General features: G+C 33.2%; 1 protein-coding gene and 1 pseudogene across 1 annotated transcript in view; both read right to left on the bottom strand.

Annotated features, from left to right (window-relative positions):
• The window catches only part of TNKS (tankyrase), a 180459-nt gene that overhangs the window by 84058 nt on the left and 81157 nt on the right, over nucleotides 1-15244 (bottom strand). The window lies entirely within an intron of this gene.
• On the bottom strand, nucleotides 13889-14007 carry LOC112483492 (annotated as a pseudogene).

Genomic DNA, 15244 nt, shown 5'->3' on the forward strand with positions numbered 1-15244 from the left:
AAAGTAAAATCAGTTTTGTAAAATTGGGTTCATTTGGTTTGTTAAGATGGAATAGCATAGGAAGATTATGAACACGGAATCACAAATTCTTAAAGCAATAAGGAGCTAAAAAAGAGTTACAACTTTCTGTCCTCTACTTTGAATCCCTGCATAATAATGCCTATCGGTAACATCTCTTGTTAAATGCCATGAGGAGGGATGTAATTTAAAAGTCACCTTTCTCCTGTCATCTCACCCACAATTTTAGAATTACTATCCTAAGAAACCATCCACAACATATTCATTTTCAGTTAGTGCAATTGATGCTAAGACAGTTAAATGAATTGTCTAAGGTTTCATGAGTATTACTCACTATCTGTCAGGCCCTGCACAAGGCTAATATTTGAACACAAATCTGCACTCTTGAAGAAAAAATGTAAATGAAAGAAAAAAGTAACGAAACAATAGCAATAAAGTAATTTTAAAAACAATGACAATAACTAGCTTTAAATAGGTTAAACATATTTATATAATACAAGCCAAATATTTACATCAAAACCATTTTAAAGCACTGGAGCTTTCATATGAGCTTGTAAACACTGGGCAAAAAAAAAGTATGCAAGGTTTACCTTTAGTTTGTTTTAATATTTTGGACCAAGGGAATAGGAATGAAGAATATCCATCCCAGTCTATTTAAACGGTCAATGCATTTTGCATTTCCCATAGCATGCTTTAATTCCTCGTGCTTTAGGTATCTCAGGGGAAGAGCTATGTAGAGACTTCAACCAAGAATCTCAGTTACCAGGCTTAGAATCCTTATGTTGCCAAGTGCTAAGTCCTATCACGAGTTGATAATGTTCATACAGCTATTTTTTCATCAAGGTGCCAGCAAATACAAGAGACGAACTGATCCTTGTAACTAAACTGACAACCTATATGTGGAATAAAATATTATTTGGGTGATATATTCCATGTGTTTTTACTAATAGATATGAACATTTTAAACCAGCTATGTAATTGTGGAAGGAATTTCACTAAAACACCAGAAAACATCTAATCTCAAGAAGTTAAAACTAGGTCTCTTCTACCAAAAACGATTTTCAGACTAACTGAAAATATATATTCTACTATAAACAATGAATCCCGGAATTCTTAAATTATTTTTTTTTCTCTGTGAAATCTTTCAAGAATAGTTTCAGGAAAATTAGGAGAAAATTACAGTTTTCAGAGTTCTCAATGCTTTTTTTCCAACTTCTGAATCCTATCACTCTTCCCACTCATTTTGGTACTTGCTTCAAAGTACATAACATTTGTTAAGTCTAGAATTATGGTCAGACTAAACATTCCACATCCATTCTAAACATGGAATAATTTGGGGCTTTCAAATTCTAGGCATGAACAGAGTATTTTCCTGGTGGAGATCCTTTCCCTCTTTTGCCTCCTACAACTTTGACCTTTTTAATTAGCCAACATTAGCTAATATTAAACATCACCTGTGATACAATGCCATCATAACCTCTAAGGTGTGCTGTCCAATACAGTATCCACAACTCCTCACATTACTCACTTTTAAGTGAATTATAAAGAATGTTTAAAAAATAAAAATTCTGTTCTTCAGTTGCACCAGCCATATTTCAGGTTTTCAATAGGCACATGTGGCTAGCACCTACCACACTGGACAGGCAGAAAATGTGAGAACAGCTGAAACTTTTCTTGGACCATGCTAGAGTGTTTTTATTAATGATTTAAGAAGTCGTCTTTTACTCCAATAAACTACTTTCCATATTATTCTTACTCCTAACATTGTTACTGCCAAACTTTTCCTCTACTAAATACCAAATAACTTCTTGATCAGCATGAAATATAAGGAAAAACACTAGATTTTATGACAAAAGAGCTGGAGTGAGTTCTAGTTCTGCCATCGATTCACTTGTGTGACCTCAAGAAAGTCATTTTATCCTCCAGGGAGCCTCCAATTTATTGTCATTTGGAAAATGATAGTGAAGGGTTAAATCATCTCTGAAGTTTCGGCTCTAAAATTCTGATCCTATATTTGATTCTCTATATTGCTCAGATCTTTTTCTAAGATAATTTTAATGTTGCTCTAAACAGACTTTAAGAAAAAAACATAAACTTTTCTAAGAAAAAAAAAAACTCTCCACTGACCTATTATAAAAAGTAGTATGAGAATTATAGGGTAGGTAGTAAAGCAATTTTACTGAACCTGCACTATTTACTTAGTTAACGATGCTAAATTTTTGGTAACACTCTAACTAGAAGCTAAATTAGCACAGCTCTTTCAGAAGAAAGTGTTTTTTCTGTATAATTCTGATCTTTATTAAAGATATTTCTATTTTGTTCATAAGATTTTTTTCTAAAGCAAAAAAGTTCACCTAAGTATGAAACTAGACATAAACCAAGAAGATTATTATTTAAGAAGAATTTCCAATTCTTCAGGGAAATGAAGATGTCTCACTCCCTACAGGGCAACTTTTTTTGAAGAAAAAAACTCTCAAATATAAATATATTATCCAATATCAAATATTTAAATGATAAAAATGACATTACATGTCAATTCCCAAATGTAAACCAATGTCCTAAAACATTTCAAAAACACAATATAACAATGAAATATATCAAAGACTCTGCAAAAATATAATTCAATCAATAAATGACTGTTAACCAGTTTCCTGGCATGCAATAATAAGACTTTCTTTAGCCCGGCAACATCTAAGATACACATCCCATTTATGGACACTTAGCGAGCTTTAAATAATTTATACCTGTTTCTGACATTCTGTCAACTATATGTGAAATGTGACTCGAGACTTTTTTGCTGAAATTTGTTTTTTTGTGTGTTAAAATGTAAGTATTAAAAGTTGGGACATAAATATAAATACACACTGGCCCAAAAAAAAAAAAAAAAAGGTTGTATTACAAGATATATACATTCTCTAAAGTTGGATATTAAAAGCCAAGAGAGACTCCTATAAGACGTTGTTAACCAATGAGACATTCTACAACGTGTGCCTGTACTTTAAAAGAAAACGACCTTTTAGATTATGCTGTAGATGAAAAGACCTGGTATATCAAAAAGAAGACAAGTAAGGAAGTAAGAAAGGAAGGAAGGAGGAAGGGAGTTCTCATTCTAAGCATGGTGGATTGCGACACCATATATTGAGTCTGGGTGCTTGAAATGCCCATCATTACTTAAGCCATCAACCACCTGTGCTAATGGCTGGCCAGGGCTGGAATAAGTGGGACAATGATGTTTTTACTATCACAATGTTTGTTTCAAAAAAAGTGGTTTGGAAAAGAAAACCCATATTAATCCCAAAACAGGCCAACAGTTTTATATTCTTCATTCTATTAAGTCACTGTTTTGCTATAGTCATCGATCCACGATTTCTTATTTGCAAATCTAAAATCCAAAAAGCTCTAAAAACTTATTTGGCAGCAAAACTCGACCCACTTATTTAGTATACTAGCTATCACATACTTCATTGCAAAAATATTAACCTTTGATTATAGGGTACAGCTCCAGACTCCACTGGCATGTTTTATAAGATATAGTAGGTGTACTATGTCTTATTTTATTTACTGATTGGAGTCTAATTTACATATAGTAAAATTCAACATTTTCAGATGTATGGTTCTATTAATTTTAATCAACTTCTACAGTTGTGTGGCCACTACCTCATGACAGAACATTTCCATCACCCAAAAAGGTTCCTCAGGCTGGACTCCTCTATAATCCATCTCCTACCCTAACCCATTCCCAACCATTGATTTTATGTCCCTACAGTTTTGCATTTTATAGAATGCCATATAAATAGAATCACAGAATATGTAATGTAAACTTTTGAGTATGGCTTCTTTACTTCATATAAACGCTTTTGAGACTTACTCATGTTTCTGGATATATCAGTATTTGTTCCTTTTGATTATTAGGTAGTAATCCATTACATGAGTGCACCTGAATGTGCTTATCCATTCACTAGTTGATAGACATTTGGGTCATTACCAGCTTTTGGTGATTATGAATAAAGCGACTATAAAAATGCAGGATTTTATATGGATATACGTCATTTCCCTTAGGCAAATATCTGGAAGTGGGAGTGCTGAGTTATATAGTATGTGTATGTTTTACTTTTAAAGAAACTGCCAAATCATGTCTTTTTAAATATGAAAAATTATTAATTCTGGAGTATGGACATGTCACCTACAGAAATGAATAAGAACAAAAAAGTTGACAATTGACAAATATGACAGTACTGCCATAACCTCACAACTAAAAATCCCAACTTTGCCTCTTGTAGGGGCAATTCAACTAAACTAGTCCTATTTGCACATCTTTTAGTTCTTCATTTCTCACTTATTCTGTCCTTTGTATTTTTTTTTTTTTAAACAGGGAGAATATACATATTTGATCTCTTCATTCAAGGAACCGTTTGGCATGCAGTATCTGCAATCTCAGAGCTATGAGAACATATGAACAAAGCATATTTTGATTTATAGGAACTACACTGTTATCTGTGAAAAGAAAATTACTTTCTTGCAGTCCTTCCTCTTATCAGTATGCTTGGCTCCTCAATGTATCAGCCTACTGAGGGGCCTAGAATTTTGTGAGACACCTATTTAGAGACTGTCAGACCTCTGCTTCTTGTAACAAGCATAAGGAATTAAGGAAACAAAGGCTATCATAGAAGTATAAGTGCTATTTTTTGAATGATGTAAGCAGTGTCTTGTCTTCATTGTGATTACTGGGTATGATTTTTTATTATTTGAATATTTTATCCTTGTTTAACAAAGTCTCTGAAAGATGTAATATTACAATATTTGTCTTCTCGAAAAGTACCAATTACGATTTACTTCTTTGCTGGAAATGCTTAACTTATTTTTTTTCTTATATTTTACCAGAAGTATCACTAAATCTCTTATTCAGGGTTAGAGCTGGTTAACATTAGTGAAGTACAATTAATTGTATTGTCCTAGGCATAGTCTTTCTCATTCAAACTCTTGTTTTTTAAAAATGCCATTCATTTATTGGTTCTCCTTTGAATAACACTATTTATTCATTTAACAAATATATTTTCACTATATACAATATACCAAGCATAATATGGCTACAACTACTGTATCATGTACTCAATCTTGAACCAGTAGAAAAACTGATGTAACTAGAGCTAGCACACCAGGAATGGCACCAAACCCTCAGAATGCAGAATATCTTATTCATTTAGTCGGCTGTAGTACACAACTGTTGTTCATGGAAGTATATCACCCATGTGAACATTATCTGTCAGGTGTGTTAAGGAAAAGTGGTTGAGGACCACTTTTAGAAGATAATAGAGCTAAACACTATGTTCTTAAAGTTTTTAGATATTTAACATTGAAACTGAGAGACAGGGACACTGTATGTGTCTATGTAAATAAAAGATTTAGATCAGAGAAAGGATAGTTTCTAACCTTTTTTTGGATCGTTCACCACTTCAAGGAGCTAATGAGAGCAGCTTTAGACTCCCTCCCTAGGGAGAAAATACTCTGAGCATCTGAACATAAACTCGATTTTTTGCCTACAGTTTTAGAGTTTTTATAGACCTTTTAGATTCTATTAAGTTACCACAAGTTAAGAACCTGTTGTTTGTTTGTTTTTTAAGAACTTCTGATTTATACTCAATGATTCTAAATATAGTCTTAGAACAGGCTTGGTAAGATAAATTTAGTTTGATATCCTTATTTTATACATGATTTGGTCAAAACCTAGAAGAGGTAAAAAGAATTCTCCTAAACATTTTTAAACTATGTATGGCAAAGCTAGGACAAGAATCTATGCCATTTGACAGTATTTTTAATTGGAACAAGATGGAGTGATTTCATTAAGTCAGTCACATACATATGAGCTTGGCCATGCATTTTTTAGGCAGGATTTTAACATGTGCGATGGACTGGAGGTTGGATAATTATCAACATGAATAAAGAAGTTCAGAAAGATGCAAGGCATATTTCGGGGAAAGTGAATGATGTCAAATTTATAGTATATGTTGTGAAAGTGAAGTGGAATGGAAGACAATGAATAATACTTTTAAAAAATAAATTTGGTCTATATTTTAAAGGATCTTGAGTGTTAGGTTGTAGAACTGAACATTATTTTGCAAGGCACAGAGAGAGGGAGTCTCTTTCTTTTTTTTTTTTAGCAGGAGAGCAAGCTAATTAAAGCTGAACTTAACCTGGTAACTCGCTGAAGGTTTGGAAACATTGGGGATTAGTTACAGAGCTGTTGTAGGAAGATGGTGAGAGGAAAAAGAACATAGTTGGTGGCAATGAGAATGGAAAAAACATCAACTTGAGAGGTGTTTAATGGCTCACAATGGAGCAAAGCTTATAATTTGTGTATCAGCTTTATGTGTGACTAGGGATGTCATGTTACATATCTACAAACTAACGGTAAAATTTTAAACATTACATCTAGATCTTAGATTAATACTTTGACCAATAATAATCTTTCTGAACATAATCAGAGTATCAACACTTTGTTGATTCAAGTTATACTTAATGGATATATTACCACAGGTTCAGACTGAATATACTGAGACATGTCCAATAAGTTAAAATAACCCATTTAAATAACATAGCTAGTTTATTTAATTATTAATTTAGTTGTTAAAATTGAACAATTTTTGATTCTTATACAGCCAATTTCAAGACAGACATTTAGGGTTTACAGTTCAGCTAAGAGGTGTTTCAGTTACAGTAAAGAAAATGTTCTCCAAGAGAAGTATTTTTGGAAAATACTGTATCTAAAAGGTCATAAAGAGAGCTACTGAGCGATAATGTCTGGAAAGCCAGTTTGCTCCTTTCCTGAGCATAATGTTAGTTTTAAAAAAATCCAATACAGTTGAACATTCACTTAACAAATTTACTTAACCATTTTTTTAATTATAAAGTTAATACAATGGGCTACTGTGCTATTGCGATTACTTTGAGTTTTAACTTCTTATACTTTTATTTACCTTCCTTATTTTGTTGAGAAGAGGATAAGGAGGATACTTATTATTTTAGAAAAATATGAAGGAAAGATTTTGAAGTTGAGGAAATGAACACATATTTGTATTTTCTGAAAAGTTATTTGTGGTATTTTGCTTTAGGAAACTATTTCACGTCTGTCTAAATGTAAGTTAGGAAAATATTTTTATTTGAAGTGGCAAACAAGAAAAATAGAAGTAGGAGATATTCAATTTCAGATAATTTAAAAATTATCTTATTGAGAAACAGTCCCCTATGTAGGGAGGGAATGAAGCCACATGTCAACTGAACATTTTAATTTTCTTATATGAAATATATTTAATCCTGTCCCCTTAGTATCAGTTGTATTGTCTAGTTCTTTTTTATTTAAATACCTAGCAAAATAGGGCAGCGACATTTCCATCAAAAACATGTGTAAGATAATCATATCAATAATAAAATGTGAGTCAACACTCTTGCTTTTTTGTGTGTGTTAATATAAGCCTGTCTACCTAGTTATTATTTCTTAAAGGGCAGAAATTAGATTTATGTAATTTTCAGTGCTTGATATTATTTTTTGGTAGATAATAATTCATAACTTTCTTGTTCCTCTTATTTTTATTTTTTATTAATTTTGGGGGGTGGCAAAACCTGGGACCTCTTATTTTTCAGAAAGCTACTTGGATTAACCTGAGATATACATCGCTTCATGCATACAACCTTGCCATGATGTTCAGACAATGATGGTAACATTAGTTTGATTTTTTCCAGGGTTAGGTTATAGTTTTGTACTATCCATAACTTTACTTAGAATTTGCCTATAAGACACATTTACTACCACTTTAAAATACAGATGAGCAAAGACAGATTGCAGGTTCTGCACACAAAAGTTTCTTGAATAAAAAGATAAACTTGTATACTAGTTTTAAAATATTCTTTTTGAAATAATGATTTTAATATAAATACTTCACATCAAATATTAAACATTTATGAAGGAAAAAATGTATTTTTGAATATTTCAGTATTTCTACTCTTTGATGGACTTATTTTCCTCCCATGAATATATCAACTACCCTCATATTATCACTTAGCCTTATTAAAAAGGTGCTACCATAAAAATTAACTCTCTTGGAACACTCAAGAACTAAATCACTCTAGATAGCCAAGTCTTCAACATAACTTCTAATTTAGCATTTAATTCCTCTGTTCTTGATTTAATTTCTTTCTAGAATATATTATACATTTCTATGCATTCAAATACAGATTATTCCACATAATTTCACCTTGACAAATCAGGGCCAATTTTATAAACCTCCAGCAGATTGTGAATAGAGCCATGATTTCTGGGCCTGTAAATATGTGCAGGGTCAGTTACACCTGTCCAAAATGGCTGCACACTGCTATGCATTTTATTTTTTTAATGTATAATTCATTTTCTCTTTTCCTTTGTGTTAATCTCTTTATAGATTTCCTTTTAATTTACGGTATCTAAAAATGCTGTCCAGTAGAAATATATTGCAAGGCACATATTTAATTAAAAATCTTCTAGTAGACATGTTTTAAAAGTAAGGAAACACAAGACAGTGATTTTAATAATACATTTTATTTAACTCAATAGATCTAAAATATTATCATTTCAAATGTGGCACTAGGCCCATTTCATGTCTTCAATAGCTAGCGGCTACTGTATTGGAAGACAGTACACATCTGAACTACCATGTACTGAAAGGTCACAAACTTAGTAAACAATGTCACTAAAACAGAAGCAAATGTCACTAAACAGAAACAATGTCACTAAAACAGAAGCAAAGTCTCTCTGAGTGAGATAAAAAAAATAAAGGCTCTTCTAGGTATAAGGAACTTCTGAGATTTGAAGCATGACTTCTGGACAGTTATTTGGTAAGGTAGAGTGATGAGTAGGAGAGAGAAGAAAAGGGAAAAGGAGAGGGAAGAAAAGATAAGTAGGAGAGAAGGAGAGTAGTAATGTAGAGGTAGGAATGAGGTTAGAAAGAGAAAAGAATCCAACAATAAAGTTTGTGAGGTAAGACAGAAGATTAGACGTGAGCAAAACATTAGAAGTACTAAGCAAAATAATGCAAAAATAAGGCTTTTCTTAGAAGGTAATCCAAGGCTTTTAAAGATGCATGCAATAATGATGAGAATTCAAAGGTATTAAGGACTGAAGAACTCTTGCAACGTGCTACAGTATGCAGAGAAAGAGACCAGTGATGGTTAATGATGACTCATAGAGGTAGCGCAAACTTTCTATAAGGCTACCTCACTCAAATGCATATGACAAGAAGTGACTGAAAGTATGCTTAGATAATATGTCAAAAACACACACTAATCACTTTTACTGAACCTTGGAAAGACAAACAACTTTACTAAAAGAAATATAGGCCATGTCTAGTGACTATGAAGTCCTGAGCAAAGGACCAAAAGACTTGGTAAATTCATCATTTCTTCTTGCTGATTAACTTAAAAGAAATGGAAATTTTTAAAAAAAGTGGGGGCAAGGGGGAACAGCTGGATATCTAGAGGACATGAATGAACAAAATCTGATCTTGAGGAACCTGAGTTTAGGATACAAAATGATGGCAACCGATGATGAGTGTTAACAGAGGAACATGAAGAATGAGAATAAATAATATAATATCCTGCTATTAGAGTTTAAAAAGGTCAACTTTTCAAATATAAATCAAGGAAGACTAAAAACTGATTTGACTGGCTCAGATTAAACTACTCTGAAGTTGGTTTGACAGGAAGCTCAATGAACCAATGTGACTAATTTACAAAAAAAGGAGGGGTTTATTTATCCAACAGTATAAAAGGTAAAGATAAATTATAGGAAGGGTCCTAACTACTACTGTCAGTATTTTCAAGGAGGCTCTCAAGAAGAAAAATGCTTAGCTATATATAAGGAAGTCCCTCCTGCCCAAAAAAAGTTACTGTATTTGGCATAATAAATGGGAGGAATATTTCTAACCATTTTTATTCCACAACAGACTGATTATGGCAGAGAGCTCACAGGGATAAAGCACAGAAATGCCTCATAAAAATATAGTATAGACTCTTTATGTGATAATGCATTAGATTTGGTAACCTCTAAATCTAAGGTCTCTCAGATCTGATTACATGTGCGACTTTTACGTTACAGCTGTACACTTGTTAATTATAAAAAATTTGGACTTAAATTATATATGCATGCATACTTTACTATCTACTCTTTATTATATCCAACCATTAGTCTCTAAGTTCTGTTAATATATAAAATTATATATAAAATCTTATATTTGACACACACTTTCCTTGAATTAACTCATTTAATCCTCAAATAATGCTTTTGTTCTATTATCACTTCCATTTTACAGATGAGAAAACTGAGTAATAGGTAACACAGTTAATGTTTAGTTTCCTTGTGTTGTTATAACAAATTACTAGAAACTTAATGGTTTAAACGTGAATTTATCATCTTACAATTCTGGAGGTCAGAAGTCTAAAATGGATCAGCAGGGCCACGTTTCTTCTGGAGGCTCTAGGAGAGAATCCATTTCCTTACTTTTTCTAGCTTCTAAAGGGTACCAACATTCCTTGGCTTGTGGCCTCACATCACTATGACCTGTACTTCTACGTCACATCTCTTTCTCTGACTGCCTCTCTTTCATCCTTTCTATAAGGACCCTTGTGGTTATATTGAGCCTACCCAGATAATGTAAAAATAATCCCCCCATCTCAAGATCTTTAATTTAATCACATCTGCAAAGTTCCTTTTACCCCATAAGGTAACATTCACAGGTTCTAGAGATTAATATGTGGACATCTCTTGGGGCACATTATTGTGCTTATCATAGCAAGTATATGGCAGATGAGAGGATTTTTAATCCTAAGAAATGCTGCCTCTTAAATACCTCTCCTCTATAAATGAAAAATAGATTTATTATATTTTCTAAGGTATTCTAGAAGCTGCTAGAAATAAAGAATTTTCTTCAATAAGGCATGTGAAATTTAATACCTAGCGTCATAGACTGTAAAACAACAAATAGAATTCTACCTGGCATGATCTTTTTTTGGAATAAACTGCTTTAAAAAAATATGGCGAACAGCTAAAGAAAACTCTACTTTAGCAATACTATAAAAAACATTCTTTGTCAACAAAAAATGTTTGTGTAGTCTGAAAGAAAGATTGCAGTGAAATTCTGAGGAACCACATCCAGACCTCTTTTCAACTGCAAAGGAACTAAAATTTAAGTTTTTTGTAAAACCATGTTTTTACATAAGGAATATTGCATCTTTAGCTATTAGTATTAGCTTAGAACTAGGAAAAAACATAAATCCAAGTAGAAAAGTACACTAGACATGTTAATTTGTCTGCCCAAATACCTGTTACATCCTTCTGGAAAGCGCTGACTTGTGCTGGAAGAATTGCTCTCCTCCTTTGCTATGACTCTGTGACTCTGTAGAGTTCCCAATCACAGAGCCCTGCTCCACCCTTCACCAATCATCATATTCCAGCCACAGACCAGTGGTTGATCCAGGTATAGATACATGACTCAAGCAGCTCAGAGTTCTTCCTTGAGTCTTTCTACTATACAATTGAGAAACAGCCACTCTTTTTAACATTAGAATAATAATAAGAGCTACAGCATTGTGGCCCCAGAGTTACCAACAGCCATGTTCCTCAGTATATGAAGAGTCCAAGAAAACACAAACACACAGATAGAAAATAAAGACAGAGAGGCTGAAGTCACTGGGCAGTGAGGGTGGGGGAGGAAGAAAGTACAGAGAAAACAAAGAAAAAGAACAGGAAGAAGGCAGGAGGGAGAAGCTATAAAAGTGAGGAGAAAAGAGCAGAGAGTGGGCAGAGGAACGTTCAAAAAGTGGGGCAAAAAGAAGGTGGGTAGGTTAGAGAGAGAGAAACCGTCAGATACACGATATAGTTTGAGTCCTTGGATCCGGCCCCGATGTCAAATATATCTTGCCTTTATGTGGTTAGTAACTAACAAACTTTGTCAGTTAAATAACAGTAATTTGATTCATGAGTGTTTACAATGTGCTCTGTTATATTCCCTTTAACTTCCTCCCACTTCATCTTTAAAAAAACTATCAAATTCAAATCGATCTTCAGCAGCTGAAGCCTCCAACCCACTTTTTAAAAACATGGCCTTAAGTAGATTCCAAATAATTTAACACTGATATGATTTAATGCAAGTCTATTTGCTTCATATTGTTTTTTAAAAAATGATGTTCACATTTATTTTTATGTAATTCACGAGGTCCTTTAAAACACATTATGTAAGTACCTCACTCAGAAATAATTTATGTATATATATTTTCCTCCTCCTTTGACCCAAGAACAAAGTTTTCCTGGCAAAAACATTTGTGTCTGAGATTTTTATAGTAATCTTTGATGTTAGATAAGATGGGTTAATGATGATTCTCTGCCAGGGCTACATGTGCTTACTGAGGACAAAAAGACTGAACAGACTTATAATGAGAGAAGCAAAAAAGCTCTAATTGGAGTCAAGATTATATATTACTACTGTCTTTAATCTTTTTTCTTCCACTAACTTTATGACTTTTGTTAAAAAGAGACAACAGGCCCAAAATGGAGTCACTCGTGCTAAGCCCACATCTCCAAACCAAGACTTAAAACAGTTTCGGCCCTTCGCAGAAATGTAACCTTTAACCAATCAATCTAGAATTACCTGGTTGGCACTAGGGAGATTCGCCCAATAGACCTCTTCCACTCCTTACAGAAAGGTGACTTTGCCTGAAACAATCCACTCTTTGCTGGAAATTTCCTCTTCCCGCCCCCTTCAGCTTAACAAAGGCCTTTCATTTGTGAAGCTCTTAGGAGCGCCTTTCCATCTGCTAGAAGGGATGCTGCTCAATTCATGAATTGTTGAATAAATCCAATTAGATCCTCAAATTTACTCAGTTTTGTTTTTTAATACTTTCACTATAAAAGGGGGTGGGGTGGTATAGGTACATGTTTAAGGAGAGAGATGGCCTGGGCCTGGCGTAGGATCACTGGTAAGTCATAACAAGGAGCTTCGCCTTTTATGTCAGACATTTTAAATGAATCCTGGGTCTACTACTATCTACTCATGTGAGTTTGACCAAATCATTTAACATTCCTCTGAGTTTTATGTTCTACATTGTAAAATGAGAAAGATAATGCTTATCTTATAAGTTGTTCTGAGGTCAACAATGCTTGACTCACACCCAACAATACTTGACTCACAGCAAACCAACAACATAAAATAATAATGGTGATGATAATGTTTTTCAAATTTTAAAGCTCTTGATTTGCTAACAATTATTACTTCTCCCTATAGCTCACCATAGATAGGACTTCTTTTTCATTAACATCAGTAAGAATTTTAATTAAAAAACAAAACAAAACACTAACATTTAAGAATCTGAGAAAACAGATTTTCCATGTCCCACTAACTTTCCTTTAATAAAACAGCTTTTATATTATGTGATCTTATTGTCCTAAAATTTTTGCTGGGTCCCAGGAATGTTGTAAGAATAGAAACCAATGTACCACATTAATAAAATAGTGAGAAAATAGGGAGTTTAAAATAATTTCCAAGAAAAAGAGAAAGCTATTCATAATTAGAAAAACTATGTGGATGAATTTTCCTTTCTCTATACCAAAAGAGATAGAAGCTTATTGAGACTGATGGAACCTTACAAGGAGTAAATTTCTTTTTCCTCATTAGCAAGAAAACCTCATTCAAAAAGAAAAATGTATGTGATAGTAATAAGTTCCTATCATACAGACATCTGACATTTCTTTTATTTTTTTTTTAACTTTTTTTTTTTTAGGCGAGGCAACCCTTGGTTGACCTCACAGATTGCAAGGACCTTGTCAGTTTACAATCCCTTATTTTTTTTATGCCTACAGCACCTGGTCTTCCTAGGTGGTCTCCCATCCAAGTACTAACCAGGCTCGACCCTGCTTAGCTTCCGAGATCAGATAGGATCCGGCTTGTTCAGGGTAGCATGGCCGTAGACCCTGATATTTCTTAATATCCTAGTTGCTGACCTATTGACTTGTAGCAGACTTGTAACTATATCCATGTGTCAATTATGATAAGCCATAATGAAAAATATAAATTTACTATATTTTATAAATTTTATTTTTTGTTAATTTTTAACTTTAGAATTACTTTAAATTATATATAGATTTTATAAAATGAAATGGACTTGGGCATATTTTTATCCATCTACCATAGAAATGTACCAACCCTGTGATGCAGCAATTCTTATGAAACTTGACTGAAGGTTAACATGCACATAAGTAGTCAGTATTTAAAAGCATGAGGTTTGAGATAAAGTAAAAATAAAACTATTTCCAACGAGACATGGACAAGGCCACATAAAACAATGTTTCTTTACAAGGCAATACCAACAGCTATAAAAGTAACCCACATATCTTTCTTCCAAGTTAACTGTTGCTTTCTTAATAATGACATCACCAGCTTGGCTTCAGGATTGGTTCTGCTTGTCACCGATTACCTACATCTGCGTGTGTGTGTGTGTGTGTGTGTGTGTGTGTGTGTGTGTGCATGCGCGTGCATGCGCGCGCACATTTGTAAGTGTATTTACCTCCAGTATACTATCTAGAGTAAATACTAAATAAAGCACAGAAATCTATGATTTGCAGATTGGGAGATATCTATTCCCCTTTCCTTTCTTCTTTTTTCTTCATTAGTAACAAGATATTAATTAATACCTTAGGAAAATTAAAGAAAGGGTAATTTTGGAACTCAAGATAAGTAAGTTACTATCTATTTGCTTTTTCAGGAAAAGGTTCCATAGTTATAATCTTTAATTAAAAAAAAAAAAAAAACTAGCAAACCAGTGTGCACACAAAGGCAAACACACTTTTACCCCCATTCTAAACAGTAATTTTCTGTTCAAGTTTTGCATGATTCTGATCACTTGTTGCTTCCTCATGGATAGAGAACAAAATACTATCTATTTGGTAGAATGATACTATTGTGGCTGAGAACAAGCTAGAGAAGAACTGTATTTTTTCCCCTTTGCCAAGTTTGTTTATTGCATTTATTTTGTGCCAAGCTTTTACATGACCTAGAATCAACTGGAGAGTGAAATTGAATAAGATCATATAAGGCAATATTCTTTGACACTGTTGAGCAAAACTACAGAAAAACAAAATATTCTAAATAGAAAAACACACAAAAATGTTAGAACATACTAAGCCTCAAAAGTAGATAGAGAACAATCA

Source organism: Pteropus alecto, unplaced genomic scaffold (genome assembly GCF_000325575.1).
Source record: "Pteropus alecto unplaced genomic scaffold, ASM32557v1 scaffold24, whole genome shotgun sequence".
NCBI lineage: Eukaryota > Metazoa > Chordata > Mammalia > Chiroptera > Pteropodidae > Pteropus > Pteropus alecto.